This window comes from Aotus nancymaae, unplaced genomic scaffold (assembly GCF_030222135.1).
Source record: "Aotus nancymaae isolate 86718 unplaced genomic scaffold, 86718_ANA_hifiasm-v0.15.2.pri h1tg000115l, whole genome shotgun sequence".
Taxonomy (NCBI): Eukaryota; Metazoa; Chordata; class Mammalia; order Primates; family Aotidae; genus Aotus; species Aotus nancymaae.
Window position 1 is genome coordinate 13,650,835 of NW_026988530.1, and position 18,582 is coordinate 13,669,416.

An 18,582-nucleotide genomic window follows, 5' to 3' on the forward strand; every position below is an offset into this window, starting at 1 on the left:
AGGGATGTGCAAAACCCATCTTATGCAACACTTCCATTCTCCTCCTAGATGCCTTCATGATATCATTTGCTTCTATGATGCTTTGTGCCATTTATCGCTCCTGGTTTAAAAATGAGACATCACTGCTGATGGATGCTCCAGCTTTCCTTTTGGGTTAGAATGACTCCAATGTCAGTTTGCCTGAAAGCAGGAGTTGGTTTCCTTTCCACTCTGGTGCTCATTCCTTATTCGGAGCCTCAGTCCCTCCTCGGCACATCACTGTCCAGGTTTACGCAAATCAACTGTGAGAATATAAGCGCACATTACCAAACCATCAGCAAGGAATGTAAGACGACCCCTAGTTCTTGTCTTCCACAAATGTTGCCAATCAGTCGGAAACACCTACCATTTATTCATGAAAAGAATTTTCAAGAGCTATATTGTAATGCTATATAGGAGGCAATGTTAGCTCTTCAAACTTAAAATGTCATTGTGCTCCAGGCTGAGGGCTTGCAGTGTCTTGGCATCTGGAGATAATCACTTAGTCCCTTGAGAGTTGTTTTAATGAAATGTTTACTGAGCTCTAGCAAATGTTCAGCTGAGTGCTTTGCCAGGATTTGGCTTCCGATAATTTTGTTTCTTCATACAGAGAAGCACAGCTCAGTAAAAGAGAGCTTCCACTACGTAAACCTTACATGCAGCTCTGGCAAGTAAGTCCCATGAGCCCCTGGCCGACCAAGCACCCCTAAGGAAATGTTTATCACTGTTGAGTTTGAGCTTGAAACTAACCAAAAGGAGGTGACAGGTTGGTTTGAAAACAGTCTACGTTGCCAGGCTTCTTACAGCTTGCTCCTTATTTCTTTGCCTTTTACTTACCATTCTTGGGGGGAAAAATAATGCAAACACTGAAATATCTCCTTTTTTTTTATTTTACCCTGAAACTAAATTGAATTGGTTTGGAACCTGATGATTTTCTCTGCTTCATAAAAACCCAAAGCTATCATTTTGATCCACAAATTTCTGTTTGAATCAAATGCTGCCCAGCCTGCTAGGTAACCCCCTCCAGGTTTCTCCCTATTCGGTCCACAGGGAGCTCATGGTGTCGGAAGGGCCTGCAGTTGATCTGGCCATTATTGCACGCTGCAGCCTGACCTCCTCCTGCACTGCTGTCCTTCCTGTTTCTGTAGCTTCTTGTCAACTGAGCTGCATCATAAAGCGAACCGAGAAGCGGCTCCAGAAGGCCGTTTGCGCACTCAGAAAGGCTGCCCATAGAGAGCAGTTTCACCTCCAGCTCTCAGGCATGAATCTCGATGTGGCTAAAAAGCCTCCCAGAACATCTGAATGCCAGGCAGAGTCCTGTGGAGTGGGTCAGGGTCACATAGAAAATCAACGTGGTGAGTGGCCTGGGACATTCTTGCTAACAGCACAGCCTTGGGCTCCATAAATACTCAGGGTACCCAAAAGCAAGTCTGGCTCATCCTCCCTTCTCAGTGCTCACTTTAGAGGACACTCTGGGCAGCCCTTCTCTTTACTAACTATGGTGTTTGTGTCTATTGTCCCTGCTAGGCCCAGAGCTCCCTGGGGAGAGGCTGATTTTGTTCACCTCTGTCCTCAGTGCCTGGCATAATATCTGGCTTGTGGTGGGCACTAAAATGTTTGCTGGCTTGAGGAACAGGAGAGAAGTGGCAAGGTTGATGAGAAGAGAAGAGGAGACATTGCCCTTTACAGGTCTGAGGTATGGTGTTCTTCCCTGGCTGCGGCCGGACTGCAGGGGTAAGGCATGCATGTAAAGGTATGGTTAGAGCCATACTATAGAGGAGGGAGCAGATGCAAGCTCCCAAGAGCCTGGGGGATTGCACATCCCTCTGCAAAACTTCCTGGAGTTCAGCCCAGCAAGGCCAGACCAAGGAGGCAGCAACCTGCCTTTCCCCATTGCCTGCCCTGCCACCTGCACACTGCATGCCTGCCCCTTCTGCTGCTCCCATTGGCTGACTCACCACTGTCCCCTTAGGATTGGCATTCTGAACTAGGACAGGTCCAAATGCAGAATACTGATACATCAAACAACTTCATCCTTAATCTCTGCCCTGGGGAGTTTGCCCTCTCCCGACTGGACTTGGATGGGAGGGCATAGCAGGTCTGGAAGGAATTTACTTTCCTATCTTTCTCTGACCCCTGAACCACCAAACCACATCCTCCTGGGGACAGGCATGCAGGACCATCAGTAGACTGGGTAGAAACCACAGGGAGGATTCTTCAAAACCCCCTTCCCCATGAGAGGGGACTGAAATGCCACAGCTGAGACTGGTCTTCAGGGCAGACAATGAATACTTCTTCAAAGGTGGCTTTTCTGCGAGTTCTTCTCCCTCCTGCTGGAGAACAGCCACCCTAAAGGAGGTGGGGGTTAGATTCCATTGGCAGAAAGGTGAGCTGCTGTGCAGGAGTGGGTAGGGAAAGGAGTTCTGTAGAGGTGCCATCATCCTGTTTCCTACAAAGCCTGCAGGATTCCTTCCCTAATGGTGACCCTTCTCGTTCCCAGTGACCTGGAAGCAAGCCCACCCTCCCCAGGGGAATAGCTAAGAGAATGTATTCCTCTGGGGACCACTAGAGGGAGACAGCAAGAAGGAAGACACAGAATTCTTTCTGACAGCCTAGGAGTTAACTTCCCACCCTTGTAACCCCCACGTGGCACCCAGGGACTGAAAGGCACAGTACATGGAGACCACGCTGAGCTAGCAGCATTCCTTAGAATTCAGGAGCTTGGAGTTGGTCCCGATTACTTTCATGCTGGCTGCTTTGCTTGGACAGTCTGTCTTGGGTATAGGGAAGGCTCCCTTGTCAGGCAGCAACTCCCAGCCCTGTTCACACAAATTTTATGCCAGGCCCCCATGCCAGTTAGTGTCCCCATCATGGTGGCTTTAGGTTCATGGCCGAAGGTTCCAGAAGGTCCTGGTCTCCCAGGCCCAAGGAATGCCATGTAACCCCAGCTGGAGGTGACTTCTGCAGGAATTGAGAGGAAGGAGCACACCTCTCACTCTGTCCTCCAGCTAATAGACTTAGGGACCAGTGACCTTGGCAGCCCAATGGAGAGGTGACTAAGTGATTGACAAATGCAGATTGGCTCATTCTTGCTGCAAGAGCGGGTAAACTACCCCCTGCCCCAGAAAACACAAGTGATGATCAAGAAGGCATTCTCCTTGGGAGAGAAGGGGTAATGGACCCTGACCCCCCTTGATCCCCAAAGAAGCTCTGCCCCACCACTTCAGATACCAACAAAATCCTCAAACAGAATCTAGCATCAGAACTATTAGCAGTGGCTTCCATAATGTGCATGGGTCTCACATGACTGATCTGAAAAAAAAAAGAGGGATATTACTATGGCAACCCTTGCATTCCACCCCAAGTTTGCCAAGGCACACAAAAATAGGGAACATTTTCTTAAAGAACACTCCAGTTCAGCCTGAGTGCAACCTGACTCTCTTCTTCTGTATCCTGCTGACAGAGGCAATTACTCTCAAAGGATCTGGGTGGTTTCTCAGCATTTTTGTCTTGCATTTGAACTTGTCCTTCTATTTACTCAGGAGAACAGGAGTTACATGTAAGCCCTGGTATTTCCCCATCCCTACTCCCAATGCCTCCTCCCAGGGCTCAGAGCCAGGACCCCTTAATCTAGGCAAATAGGCAGAAATATCATCTTGGAAGGCAAACAAGATTTTAAGCCTCCAATCTTTAAAAGCATCGTTTGCCTGTTGAGACACACTCCCATAAGCCAGATGTGTGAACTTTGGTCAACTGAGGTTTACATGCTGTCTTAGGCAAGCCCAGTGGTTTCAGAAATGTTTGTGTGTTTTACTTGCAGAGAACAAGATGTGTCTTATGAGTCTCCTTTCTTGATACCTGCTCTTTCTCAAATTTCACTTGACAAATGGTCTATGATCTTGTGGTTATCCAAAAAAGCCTGTGAAAGATGAACAGGTCCTTTTGACAGTAATGCCCCTCCTGGCTTCCCATTCACAGAATTGTAAAGTGATACATTTCAGAACTGAGAGAGACAAATTTACCTTTGATTCCAAATGCCTCCTACTAGGCTTAAGTCCAGACTCGGGTCATAAATCAAAGACGGTTTTGCCTGTTGCTCTTCACCTAACTCTAGTAGTTTCCCTGAGGCCCTCTGAGGACATGGACAGAAAATAAAGGATGTAACCACCTGAGACAGCTCCCTGGTTTGGGCTGGCCTGACCACGTGTGGGATCCGTGTTTGCTGTATCCTTGCTCTCCTTCCTTGCAGAGGATGCCAAGCTCTGTTCCTCTTAACTGCAGGTCTCAAACCCCATTGGGTCATTTTGCCACGCTATTTCACCAAAGTCCTACAGTCATGACATTTTTCGCTATTTCACCAAGATACAGGGAGGGTCTAGAATCCCCCTGCAAGGAAGGGCCCCTCTTCCTATGTCACCGTAATGGTACAGACGAACTAAGATTAAAATTCTAGACTTCAGCACATCCTGGTTGTATATAACCAGGAAGTCTGCAGAGCTGAGACCCTTTTTCAGACATCTGTCTGAAAAGACCTCAAATCAGAACATTCTCATTGACCTCTGCAGTGATCGCCATGGAGCTCAGAGTCCATAGCCTAAAAACCTTACTGTAGCCACCTTCCCTCTACACCTGATTGCTCAACTGCCCCAGAAGGGAAGAATCCATCTGAATTAGAAAAGAAACATCAAGGGCCGGGCATGGTGGGTCATGCCTGTAACCCCAGCACTTTGGGAGGCTGAGGCAGGTGGATCACTTGAGGTCAGGAATTCAAGACCAGCCTGGCCAACATGGTGAAACTTCATCTCTACTAAAAAAAAAAAAAAACACTACAAAAATTAGCCATGTATGGTGGTGGGTGCCAGTAATCCCAGCTACTCTGGAGGCTGGGGCAGGAGAATCACTTGAACCTGGGAGGTAGAGCCTGCAGTGAGCTGAGATCGTGCCATTGCACTCCAGCCAGGGAGACAAAGTGAAACTCCACCTAAAAAAAATAATTTTAAAAAAAGAAGCATTATTCACCGGCTAAGACTTTTCAATTTGAATTATTTAAAGTGATGGCAACATAGAGGAGAATTTGGGCTGCCTTTTACAGACCCCATCTCTGTGATAATTTAAGTGTCACAACTGTTCAGCTTCACTTCATACTTGTTTGGCTAAGTCACTCAGGGGACTGTCCTCAATTTTTCAGCCCTTTTTGGGCTTGCCATAAATTGTTGTATGTTAGTCCGTTTTGCATTGCTATAAAGGAATACCTTAACACTGGGTAATTTATAAAGAAAAGAGGTTTATTTGGCTCATGGTTTGGCAGGCTGTATGAACAAGGTATCAATATCTGTTTGGCCTCTAGTGAAGCCTCAGGAAGCTTTCACTCATGATGGAAGGTGAAAGGGGAGCAGGCATGTCACACGGAAAGAACAGGAACAAGAGAGAGGAGAGGAGGTGCCAGTCTCCATTTCTTAATAACCAGCAACTGCATGAACTAATAAAGTGAGAATTCACTCGTTACCACAGGGAGAGCACTGAGTCATTCATGAGGAATCTGTCCCTATGACCCAAATGCCTCCTGGCCAGCCCCACCTCCAACATTGGAGATCAATATGAAATTTGGAGGGAACAAATATCCAAACTGTGTGATTGGTTTGGAGGAATGAGATCAATTACACCGACGAGCTAAGCATTTCTCTTAATATCCTATGCTCATTGCTAATGTATGTGGTCATTTTGACAGCTACGGTTTCTCTTTTATATTCATTTGGGACTCTTCATAGGGTCTCGAGAGACATGATAATAATGTTCAAAATGTGTCCAAGGCAAATTTAATTTTATTCCATTGGCCAGAAATATACCACAAAGAATGAGGTTTTTCCAGTCCCACCCACAAGACAGTCCTCTGAAAGTGGATGAAACTTGACCAGCCACCTGCCCCTGACCCTGATCTTGGGGTAGTTCATCAGTTGAGCACAGCCTCCATGCCAAGCATAGACTCACCCATCTCCTTTCCTCAGGTGTGATAGGTTGGCTTTCAAACTAGTGCTTCTCACATGGCTAGAAGTTATTAAGTTGTTGTCCAACTAGAAAAGATGCAGAGGCTGGAATTTTCCAGTGGGATAGAAGAGCAGGCTAATAGGAAGAAATATTCCAGGGAAAACAAGATGCAGCTGTGATACTGCTCCATCCCTGGACTTGAGAGAGACAAAGAAAATTATTAAAGCACTGCAGATGCCATCCTCTGAAGGTCTTCTCTGGATCACTGGCCTACTTTGGAAACACACAGGGCATCGGGTGTCATGGGGCTGCCCATCGATCTGATCCACCTGACAGGCTCTGTGAATTTCAAGAGCAGGCTGGTAGCTTGCCATTCCTGGGAGGATGCTGACATCTGTGAAGCCCAGAATGCCTCTCCCAGGGTGCTCAGACCTGTTGAACTCTGGCTGGGAGAGCAGAGGAGAGAACCGGAAGAGCTGTTGGTGCTACCAGCTGGGGAAAGCACAGAAGGTGGGACTCCTCCACCATTTAGGTTATGTAGAGTGACACACTTCCCTGGCTTCCGGTTCCTCTAACGCCAGAGGAAAAGTAAAGCAGACAAGTCTTCCCATCTGTTTCATCTGAAAGAAGACAGAGTGAATGCTCCCTACTGAGAGGGTCCGAATTTCTCCAGTGAATTGCACTAGGAGATGGCAGCTCCTTTTTGAACACAAGTCCCAAGAGGCAGTTGTGATAAAGTCTCTCTTTTGGTGTCTGCTGTCTGTAAATGAAACAATGCAAATTGGTTTATGTCAAGTGTTTCATATCTTGTGGGCAAGAGATTTTATTTATTCCCTAAGGACTTGCCAGTTGGAGGGAGCATCAAAGATAAGCTTTCTGTCTTTGTCTTGGCAAGTGTGAAAATAAAGGAAGTCAGTCACCTCCCCAAAGGTCACGTGAATCAGAATTCAGGAGGAAGTTGGGGGAAACAAGTCCAGATTCCAAGAAGAGAGGCTTATTTGCTTATTTTTATATCTGAGGAAGCCTTACTAAAAGCTACTGAATAAAGAGCACAATTTTCAGCTATTTCTTTCTTTCCTTTTTTTTTCTGGCTACTATAACAGCAATTCCAATATAGGTTGATAGTGGTTTCTGATTATTCCTAATGCCACAGAAGGAAGAGAGTCACAATCTCTGGTGATTGTGAGGAATTAGCTTAACAGTCCCAGGGCACCGGCCACCAGCGATTGCCCTTTAATGGCTAATGAAGGATGCTGAGGGTTGAGGGGTGCCTGCTGTTGAGGTGACCCAGCCATGACCAGGGAGAGAGGGCAGGAAGAGAGTGGCTGCAGGAGCCACAGGTCTCTTTTTCTCTCTTCCTAAAGTAGACTAATGTCCCAGTAATTGTTTTTCTAACAAGCCCCGTTGTTCTCCCTGGAAAAGCCCTAGATTGGTCAAGAAAGGATCCTCTCGGCTCCTGGTGGACAGTTACACAAGCCAGTGCATCTCAACTCTCCCCAAGGAAAATTAAAGCATATTTTCTCTTTCTTAGTTCAAAATCAGCTTTCAGGTGTCCTTGAGTGGCTTCTTAGTGGGGTCTGATTTTCTCCCCCAGTTCTGAACCAGAAAGAAGCTATTTCTCCAAGACTAACCAAAGACAATGACTTTGGAGAGAAGTTAGACTCAGAAAGTCTGTCCAGGCACTGGGTTGGTGAAATGTCATCTGTTAGGAGGGGAGGAGGGGTCACTGTGACCGTAGCAGTCATTAGACTTGGGACATGAGTTGTCTCTCAAAGCACAGTAGTAAATGACCGTAATCTTTGCCCTGATACATTGGGTTTAAATAGAAGCACAGCTGGGGATTGAGCATGGCCAGGCCCATTGGAGCTTGGTAGCTCTCATATCTAGAATAAGCCACTAAGACTGAACTCATTGATTACCATCTTCCCATTTACCTCATTCACATTCCATTTCTCTCATTCAGTATTAGTTGATGATTTCTGATATTAAGTGATGAGAAAGTCAGCAGACTAGTCAGAAAAAGAATCTTTATATAAGGTGTACATATTAATATAAATTAACTTAGCATGCAACTTATGGATCAAATAAAGTATATATTATTAATATGCTACCTGAGCGTATAAAGGAAAACTTCTATATTTACCAGAGTTTTCTTTAACCGAACTTGTCTGTAAATATATAATCTGTATAAAAAAGAGTCTAATTTACCATTATTTATACAATAGAAAAAAATAAAAGTTTTTTTTTCTTTTGATGAGAGATTCCATTCATTACATGTGGTTTGATTTGCAAATGGGCCAGGAGACTCATTCCCAGGACCCCAAAGGTCAACCAGGTCTGTTCAGTGACAGCTTGCCCTCACCAAGATGCCACAGGTGAGAAAGCTGCCATGGATCTCGCCATCTGCTGGGATGCTAAAGAGAAATGACTGGCATTAGGGGAAGTAAGTGGACTCTGGAACATATGGTGAGAAATATGAAACATCTTCTGGTTGGGGAGCAGATGTTATAATTTTTAAAACTTTGCAGACACCCTAGCTAATGATGTCATTTTTCTGAGATTCTGTGTGCCAAATTCTTCTCGACATGACATTAAGACATTGCATAGCTTTTGCTTAAGCTTTTGGAACTTTTCATGTTATTTGAGCTTCTTGGGTATAGAAAAAGACACATATTTCCTTAAATAAGGAAACAAAATGCAGGGTATGAAAAAAGTTAAGTGACTTGGTTAAGGGCACTAGCTCAGATCATGCCCAAAATTTATTTTATTTTCTTATTTTTTTGAGACAATCTTACTCTGTTACCCAGGCTGGAGTGCAGTGGCTTGATCTCAGCTCACTGCAACCTCCGTCCCCCAGGTTCAAGTGATTCTCCTGCCTCAGCCTCCTGAGTAGCTGGGACTACAGGTGCCCACCACCTTGCCTGGCTGTTTGTTTTTTTTGTATTTTTAGTAGAGATGGGGTTTCACCATACTGGCCAGGCTCGTCTCAAACTCCTGACCTTGTGATCTGTCTGCCTCGGCCTCCCAAAGTAATTCCTCACACTGGGGGAGCCACCACACATGGCCTATTTTTTCCTTCCTTCCTTCCTTCCTTCTTTCCTTCCTTCTTTCCTCCTTCCTTCCTTTCCTCTCTCTCTCTCTTTCCCTTCCTTCCTTTCTCTTCTTCCTTCCTGTCTCTTCTTTCCTTTTTTCTTTCTTTCCTTCTCTCTTTCTTTCTTTTCTTTCTCCTTCCTTCCTTCCTTCTTTTCTCAAGACAGGGTCTCCCTCTGTCACCCAGGCTAGAGTACAGTGCTGCAATCATAGCTCACTGCAGCCTCAGACACCTGGACTCAAGCAATCCTCCTACCTCAGCTTCCTGGGTAGCTGGGACTACAGGTGGGCACCATTATGCATGGCTAATTTAAAAAGTATTTTAGAGATGGGGTCTCAGTATGTTGCAGGAGCGATCCTCCTGCCTCAGCCTTCTGAATAGCTGAGACTGCAGGCTCATCCCACTGCACCCAGTTAATTTTTATTTTTATTTTTTTGGCAGAAACAAGGTCTCACTCTATTGCCCAGACTGGTGTCAAACTCCTGGGCTCCAGCAATCTAACAACCTCAGCCTCCCGAGTAGCTGAGACTATGTGTTTACTGCCCAAATTTGGACCAGAAGTTGGCCTCCCATTTCCAAGAACCATGAAGCAGCTCATATTTTCTTCACTTCTCAAAAATGTTATTCCACATTTTTCCAGATGTCTTGTTTTTAGCCAAAAGACTGAGTTTCCAGTTTTTTGGGTTGGATCTCCCAGCGTCCTCTGGGGTACCCTGTGTTAAATATTGCATTTTATATACCTGCTCGGGGGTAGCCTATGAGGTGAATTCACTAAGCATCTGTTATTGTTTTAAAAATCCTAAAAATAGAATGCTTCCGGCATAAAGCACACTTTTCTTTATGCTTTTCACTACATCAAAGGGGGCATCTGGAAAATTCCAGTGAGATGATGGTTTAGAGGTTATCCTCTCCAATCTGTCATCTTTCATTTTCGTTATTATATTCTAGCACCTAGTTATGAATATTCTTTTTTCTGGGCAATTCACCCAGGAGTTTCCTGTATAACAAACCGCACAGCAGAGGACTGACCACAGAACTCAGTGTCTCGAATCCTGACACACTGAGATGAGGACAAGGAACCCCCGAAGACTCATTGTCCAGTGTGGGCCCAAGCTGGATAAGCGTCCAAGGTAAAACAAATTCTCTCTTAAGATGCGAACCTACCTTTGAATCCCATTGAAATTTTTCCATGATTTCATAGCAAAATGAACTTCGAAGGCTTTTCTTTCCCATACAGGTTTGTGGTTCAGCCACATGCACGATTAGAAAGCGGTGCCAGTGGATTCTCTGCCCAATCTGGAAGGTCTGCCTGTAGCAAGGGGCTTTGTTTTGAGTGACAGAGGATTGGTGCCTTAGCTGCTGCAGACCTGAGGCCAAGTTCTGTTTTGCACTCCCTGGTTTTACAACACAGGACACCTGGGGTTTGTTTTTTCTTTTTTCTTTTTTTTGAGTTGGAGTCTCACTGTGTCACTCAGGCTGGGGTGCAATGGCCCAATCTCAGCTCACTGCAACCTCTGCCTCCCAGGCTCAAGGGATTCTCCTGCCTCAGCCCCCCAAGTAGCTGGGACTACAGGCATGCACCTCCATGCACAGCTAATTGTTTTGTATTTTTGGTAGAGACGGGGTTTTACTATGCTGGCCAGGCAGGTCTCAAACTCCTGACCTCAGGTGAACCACCAACCTTGGCCTCCCAAAGCTTTTTCTAATTATTTATTTAAAGACGGAGTCTCCCAGGCTGGAGTGCAGTGGCATGATCTCTCGGCTCACTGCAACCTCTACCTCCTGGGTGCAAGTGATTCTTGTGCTTCAGCCTCCTCTGTAGCTGGAATTACAGGCACATGCCACCACTGCCTGGCTAGTTTTTTGCATTTTGAATAGAGATGGAGTTTTGCCATGTTTCCCAGGCTGGTCTTGAATTCCTGAGCTCAGACAATCCACACACCTCAGCCTCCGAAAGTGCTGGGATTATAGGTGTGAGTCACTATGCCCGGCCCAAGGCACCTGGGTTTCAATCACTAGGCAGTGCCCTGAGCAGAGGAAACAGTTGTGTTCCAGACTCCCGGGTACACACCTGTAGCTCCTGGTGCTCCACACCTGAGCCCATACTCCGGACCCCAAGCATAGGTCAGTGTGTGGCCAAAGGGCTCCAACTGCTCTTCGGTAATCTGTCCTGCAGCTGTGTTTGGACCTGGCTGGCTGCAACAGTTAAGAACCCTGCTCTCATTTCTGAGCTTCCTAGGACCAAGAAGAAAGACGCAGGTACTAACAGCTGGGGAGCTCTAGGGCCGTGTTAAGATGATATGCTGGCCAGGCACGGTGGCTCACGCATGTAATCCCAGCACATTGGAAGCCTGAGGTGGGCAGATCAGATGAGGTTGGAAGTTTGAGACCAGCCTGACCAACATAGAGAAACCCCATCTCTACTAAAAATACAAAAATTAGCCAGACAAGGTGGCATGCATCTGTAATTCCAGGTACTCGGGAAGCTGAGGCAGGAGAATTGCTTGAACCCGGGAGGTGGAGGTTGTGGTGAGCCAAGATTGGACCATTGCACTCCAGCCTGGGCGATAAGAGCAAAACTCTAACTAAAAAAAAAAAAAAAAATGGCATGCTGTCTCAGATTCTCTGGGGTTCATAGCCCCACTTCGGCTCTTGGGATCTTGGCCTCTCCATCTTTCCCTATCTTTCTTCTCTGCTCTCAGGGTAACTCTAAGTTAGCTGAGCTTCAAAGACCCTCCCAGGCAGGGGTTCTCAACCATGCTTACACATGACAGTTATGCTTTTAAAAAATGTCACTGCTGACCAGGTGCAGTGCCTCATGCCTATAATCCCTGCATGCTGTGATGCTGAGATGGGAAGATCACTTGAGTCCAGGAGTTTGAGATCAGCCTAGGCAATACAGCAAGACCTCCTCCCTCCCCCAAAAGTGGTTTTAAAAGAGTAAAATCTTGGTGGCATGCACCTGTAGTCCCAGCTACTCTGGAGGTTGAGGCAGGAGGGTGTCTGAGCTCGGGAGTTCCAGGTTATAGGGAGCTATGATGGCAGCACTGCACTCCAGCCTGGGTGATGGAATGACACCCTTTCTCTAAAAATAGAAAATAAAGCAATGACGTTGTCTTGGTCCCGCCCTCAGATATTCCACTGTTCTGGGATAACTTCATTGTTCTGGGATGCAGCCTGGACCTCAGGGATTTTTAGAAGCTCACCCTGTGATTCTAACTGCACACAGAGTTAAGAACTAGGGCAGTGAGTTCCTCCTGGTCTTTCTGATTCGTGTTCTTTCCAGGAAAGCAGAACCTGGGACTCATTAAAGATTAATCTTCTCAGGCCACATCTCAGCCTATGCAATCAGAAAGTCTGGAGAGGCCCAAAGCCACAATCCCCCAGGAATTCTGATGCCCCCTCAAGTTTAAGAGCCTTTGTCTTAGTAACACTTTTTCACGGTGATGGACATTGGGATCAATAAATAATTGCAATTTTGTTTTTCTTTTTGTTTTTGAGATGGAGTCCCACTCTGTCACCCAGGCTGGAGTGCAGTGGCTCGAGCTCGGCTAACTGCAACCTCCACCTCCCAGGTTCAAGCGATTGTCCTGCCTTAGTCTCCAAAGTAGCTGGGATTGTAGGCACCTGCCACCATGCCCAGCTAATTTCTTTGTACTTTTTAGGAGAGACGGGTTTTACCAGGTTGGCCAGGCTGGTCTCAAACTCCTGACCTCAGGTGATTAGCCCACCTTGTAACTGCAATTATTGTAAGAATCACCTGGTGCTCACCTCAAACCTATTGAATTCAAATGTCAGATTAAAGCCTACCTGGTGGGGAGCTTTTGAAGAAGCCACAAAAGATCATTGGAGGGGAGGCATAGCCTGGCATAGTGGCTCACACCTGTAATCCCAACACTTTAAGAGGCCAACATGGGAGGATTGCTTGAGGCCAGGAGTTCAAGACCAGCCTGGCCAACATAGTGAGACCCTGTCTTTAAAAAATAAAAGATAGGCGTGGTGGCTCACACCTGTAGTCTCAGCTACTTGAGAGGTTGAGGCAGGAGAATCACTTGAACTTGGGATGTGGAGGTTATAGTGAGCTGAGATTGCACCACTGCACTCCAGCCTGGGTGACAGAGCAAGACTCCATTTAAAAAAAAAAATCAAATTGTAATGGCACACCCCTATAGTCCCAGCTACTTGAGAGGCTGAGGCAAGAGAATTGCTTGAGTCCAGGAGTTTGAGGCTGCAGTGAGCTATGATCATTCCACTGCCCTCCAGCTTGGGTGACAGACCAAGGCCTTATCTCAAAAAAAAAAAAAAAAAAAAAAAGCAAAACAAAAAAACACAAAGAGCAGCCTCAAAAAGGAAAGGAAAATCAGTGAGATTCCCCAAGAGTTGGAGGGATGGAGATGCTGAGGCCTCCTGTGAATCTCAGGTTGTGATGGGGCCTCTGGCAGAGCCCTGCTATTCCCTGGGTGTCTTGGGTAGAAAGTCCTGCATTCCAGAAGATAGTGTTAGGCCAGGCATGAGTGCTCCATCCCAGAGAAGGGCACCGTATGTGTCTCCTTCAGCCTCAATACTTCCCAGCCTTCTAGAATAGAAAAACCAACCTGACTCTCCATGTATTTGAACCTCATGGTTTGCACCTTTGATCTTCCCCCTGTACAAGCCTCTATGTACCAATAACCCCATGAAATGGTTTCTTCTTGGTTGGTGAATTTCCAGTGCCAGCCTCTGGTTTCTCCACTACCCTTCTCCTCTAAGGATGAAGTGTCCAGTCTAGAAAACATGTTATACCCAAATGAGTTTAAATCAGAAGCGCCATGAGTTTGTTGAGAGTCCACTTTTAATGGCTGGTGTCTGAGAGTTACCTAGAGCTCAAACCTCTCAGCTAAGAACAAAGGTGGTCAACATTTTTATACCAGTTTAGCATCAGGGGAGGTAAGCAGATTATTACAGAAGCAGAAGGAGCAGGTTAGGGGAAGGGGGGGTACCTAACAAAAAATTCTATTTAAAACTGTTTTGTTTTGTTTTTGAGAGAGTCTCGCTCTGTCAGTCATTCAGGCTGGAGTGCAGTGGCACATTCTTGGCTCACTGCAACTTCTGACTCCCTGGTTCAAGTGATTCTCCTGCCTCAGCCTCTCGAGTAGCTGGGATTATGGGCATGCACCACCATGCCCAGCTAATTTTTGTATTTTTAGTAGAGACAGGGTTTCACCGTGTTGGCCAGGATGGTCTCAATTTCCTGATCTTGTGATCCGCCCACCTCGGCCTCCCAAAGTGCTGGGATTACAGGCGTGAGCAACTGTGCCTGGCCTAAAGTTGTTTTCTTACTCAGGATGTGGGGTAAGAGGTTACACAGTTGCAAAACAGAACGTACAGGATGTACAGCACCATTGGGCTCTGTTTCTCAGAAAATTGGTTGCAAACATGCCAGGTGTCTTAGACCACAAGCTCTCAGAACAGAATGCCCTGCATAGCTCAGGTTGGGCAACATAGCTCAGGGTGGGCAAAACAGAGTTAGCAGGATTGTTTAAAATGTATTCATTTTAGCCAAGCCAGGGTATTTCAAACAGAACATGGGGCCGGGTGTGTTGACTCACACTTGTAATCCCAGCACTTTGGGAGGCTGAGGAGGGTAGATCGGACTCAAGGAACTCCAGACCAGCTTGAACAACATGGTGAAGCCTATCTCTACTAAAAATACAAAAAATAAAAATAAAAATTAGCTGGTGGTGTAGTGGGTGCCTGTAATCCCAGCTACTCAGCAGCAGACTGAGGTAGGAGAATCATTTGAACCCAGGAGGCAGAGGTTGCAGTGAGCCAAGACTGCGCCACTGCACTCTAACCTGGGCTACAGAGCAAGACTATGTCTCAAAAAAAAAAGTTATAAGCAGATTTTTGACTGTATGAAGGTTGGCACCCCTAACCCCTGTGTTGTTCAAGGGTCAACTGTATTTCATATTTTAGTTTATTGAGACAGGGTCTCACTGTTACCCAAGATGGAGTACAGTAGCAATCAGAGCTCACTGTGGCCTTGACCTCCTGGGCTCAAGCCATCCTCAGCCTCCTGAGTAGCTAAGACCAAAGTTACACACCACCATGCCTGGCTAATTCTTAAAATTTTTTGTAGAGGTGGGGTTTTGCCATTTTGCACAGGCTGGTTTTGAACTCCTGGACTCAAGTGATCCTCCTGCCTCAGCCTCCCTATGTGCTGGGATTACAGGCATGAGCCACCCACCCAGCTGGTCAACTGTATTTAAATAGAAGCTCTAATCCTTGCTTCTCATACCTTCTGCAGGGCCTGTACCCCTCTTGGAAATCCCTGCCAGGGATCTTAAGCTTCATTGTGCTTAAGAAACCTCTCAGCATGTAGTTTCCTGAAACAACCTGCAGAGAGCCTGACTCAGTGGCCCTGGGATAGGGCCCAGGAATCTGCATTTTAAACCAGGGCTGCAAGCAGGGCCTGCCCTTTGAAGTCCACTAGGCCTCCTCACTCCTGCAGTTACCAGTTACAGCAGGTGGAGGAGGGGCTACAGTATAGCTGCTGCTTTTCTGGTTCTGAAGCCTCTGCTGGGAAGGGGCTGGGGAAGGTATGTGGTTTCTGACTTTTTAAAGGGCTTTTTTTCTAGCTAAAGAGGAACATCCTGTCTTCTGGGATGACTCAGTCATGGCAGAAATCTCACTGTAACCAGGGGAATGTGCACATCACAGGCAGCTGCAGTGCCTGGCTAGAGTTTTGCACTTGCCCCCAGGCGCCTACACCAGTGAGGCTTTCCCGAGCAAGGCCTCCATCTTCCATGTGAGCCACGGCCCTCAGCACCACAAGAGCCCCAGGACTGGCTGGTCAGCAAGTTAGTCAACAAACACACACTAGTGCCGGCTATCTGCCAACCTCCAACAGGGATGATGCTGTGATAGAGAAGCAGGCTGGGCATCAGGGGACAGGTGCTAGTCCTGGCTGCTGTCACTCACTGTGTATGGCTGGGCTTGCATTTCCCTCACTGCAAAATAGAGAAAGTACCACCTGCCCACCCTGTTAGGGTGGGTTGGGAGGTAGAGGATAGGACTCAAAGAATGCTGAAGTCCCTGGTTGACTCAGCTCCTAAGCGCAACAGCCTCAGAGCTGTTAGCCTCTCTCCTCCTCCCTGAGGTCATATTTCAAAGTACAAAGATACATACTGAGCACCTTGCAGGTGCAAATTTACTTTTTAAAAAAACCTTATGACTTCCTACTACATACCAGGCACTACATAAGATGCAAAGAATGTAGAAAAGAGTAAAAGCATTACAAAATTTTGAATGGTGCAGACTAGTGCAATACAGAAGTGTTACTACAGGAAGCTTTAAGGTGGGCTTGAGAAATGATGAGGGTTTTGGGGGAGAAGATTGGGGAGGGCATTCCAGGCAGAGGGAACAGCATAGGCAAAGGCACGGAGATCTGAAAGTATGACTTGACCTTGAAGAAGAGCTATGAGCAAGGGTCTCTTAATGCCAGAAAAGGCAGAGTTGTTTCAGCCAGCCTTCCTTAGGGCAACAAGGCTGCTCCTCAAAGGCAGTGAGTGGGGTTTGGTGAAGACTCCAGCCATGTGAGCTGGGGGCTGACCACAGCAGGGTCAGCTCCTTTAGGATGAAGTCCCCACTGGGAGGGCTGTGGAGCTCAGGGCCCTTGCCATCCCTGGAGAAACTGGCCCCCCAGGAAGTAGCAGCCACTCCGCCCTCCTTCTGTACATCTCACCCCCATGCCCCCCCCGCCCCTGCTCTCTGAAGGGTCTAACACACCCCCAAAGTGTCTATCTTCAGTTCCCAAGTGGGATGGACTCCTCTTCCCTGCCACCCACACAGGGCTCCTCTGCCCCCTCAGCCACTCCACAGCCAGTGACCCTTCCCTGTATAGCTCGATCCCTCAGAACGGTCCAGACTCCCAGGTCCTCCTTCACCAGCACAGCCACGCAGCCCGCACTGCCTCCCTGTGCCCTCTGCAACCCCTTCCCTCCAGCCAGGGCTGCCCAGGATGCAGCCCTGCTTCTAACCCCCACCCCCACCCCGATACCTCCCAGATGAGGAAACTGAGGCACAGAGACATGGCAGGCTCTCAGAAGACCTCACAGCCAGGAAGTGCAGCTGGAGGATTCAAAGCCCAGGTGTCGCAACTCTGAAACCAAGACTATTAGACATGTAGGGGGCAGGGAGATGGGGAAAGAAGACCCCCTATATCAGTAACCAGGCCTTCTAAAAAGGCTATGTTGGCCTCAGCCATCCCACATCCCCCACTGTGTGGACACTAGTCCCGCAAGGAAGCACCAGCCACTCCCCCTCTGTGTGTCCCCTCCCTGCCCCTAGCTCACTCCAGCAGCAGAGGCCAAGGAGAAAGAGAAACAGTGCCCTGTCTCTGGTCTCGCCATCCTCAAGAGCTGAGCTGGGTCTGCTGGGACCGTCCTTGGCTCCTCTCCTTGCCCTTACACAGCTGACATAAGGGGCTACTGCTTTGATGGGGAACCCCCCCCCAGTGCTGCCACTGCCTCCTGGCCTGCTCCCCATCCCAGCACTGTCTCTGAGACCCCTTAGCAACCAAGGACAGTAACTCTCCAGGTGCAGATGAGGACACCCCAGGCACAGAGATGGACCCGCCTGTCCAAATTCACAAGAGATCAGCATCGGAGCTGGGACTGGAATCTAGCATCCTGAGACTTGACAAAAATCCTCCTTAAATCCACACTTGCCCTGGGGTCTGGCTCCCCTGAGTCAAGAGAAAAGCGATGCAGCTCCAGCAGCTGCAACTTCCTGGCTGGGCTGGTCCAGTTGCCTGGGCTGTCCCAGAGAGTCAGTGACTGGCCCATCCAGAAGGAAGGTGGCCTCCTGGGCCCTCCTCCGTTCTGATCCCTTGCCTCTCTTGGGCTCCACCACGGTCCTCCCGGCCCAGTTTCAGGGGACCTGCCTTTGAAGTCTTTGTTCCAAACCCAGGGATCCCCCTGTCTCCATTGCATCCTGGCCCGCCTCCAGGCCATTCTGCCAGCCCAGGCTGCTGCTCTCCCACCAGCATCACTCCGCACCTCTCCCTGCCCCTGCCACAGATGAGGCCTCCTCACCTTGCCTCAGCAGGAAGGGCCCAGCCTGATTTCCTACAAGTGTTTGTCAGAAGGAGGGGGTTTGTCTGCATGCAGAGCAGAGCCAGAGGAGCTTAACCCCTTACAAGCCCTCCGAAGGTCTGCGCTGCCCAGAAAAGGACTCAGGGAAAAAACTCCTGATGTCCTGGGCTTGGGATCATCTCAGCCCAGGCCCCACAGGTACAGATGGGGAGACTAAAGCACAGAGAAAGTCAGAGGCTTGGCTGAGGTCACACAGGATGCTGTAGCTCCTGCCCTCTAGGTCCTCTTCAACCAGGGCCTGACTGTGGCTGAGGCTCCTTCCCTCACTAGGCCTCAGGGCCCATCTGCGAGAGCTCCAACTCGACCCCACTCCTGCCCTTCCAGCTCTGACTCTGCCAATGTACAGCCTGAATC

At 47.9% G+C, this 18,582-nt stretch overlaps 3 long non-coding RNA genes across 3 annotated transcripts; 2 read left to right on the forward strand and 1 right to left on the reverse strand.

Moving 5' to 3' along the window:
- The first annotated feature begins 1,364 nt into the window (after window positions 1-1,364).
- LOC135272572 (uncharacterized) lies at window positions 1,365-7,720 on the forward strand. Its single transcript, XR_010340590.1, has 2 exons — window positions 1,365-1,714; window positions 5,366-7,720. It is a non-coding gene; the product is annotated as an uncharacterized LOC135272572 (long non-coding RNA).
- Window positions 5,286-14,985, reverse strand: LOC135272573 (uncharacterized). Its single transcript, XR_010340591.1, has 2 exons — window positions 10,259-14,985; window positions 5,286-6,763 (listed from the first exon to the last, which is right to left on the reverse strand). It is a non-coding gene; the product is annotated as an uncharacterized LOC135272573 (long non-coding RNA).
- Window positions 8,962-12,872, forward strand: LOC135272571 (uncharacterized). Its single transcript, XR_010340589.1, has 2 exons — window positions 8,962-10,224; window positions 10,332-12,872. It is a non-coding gene; the product is annotated as an uncharacterized LOC135272571 (long non-coding RNA).
- Window positions 14,986-18,582: the final 3,597 nt, after the last annotated feature.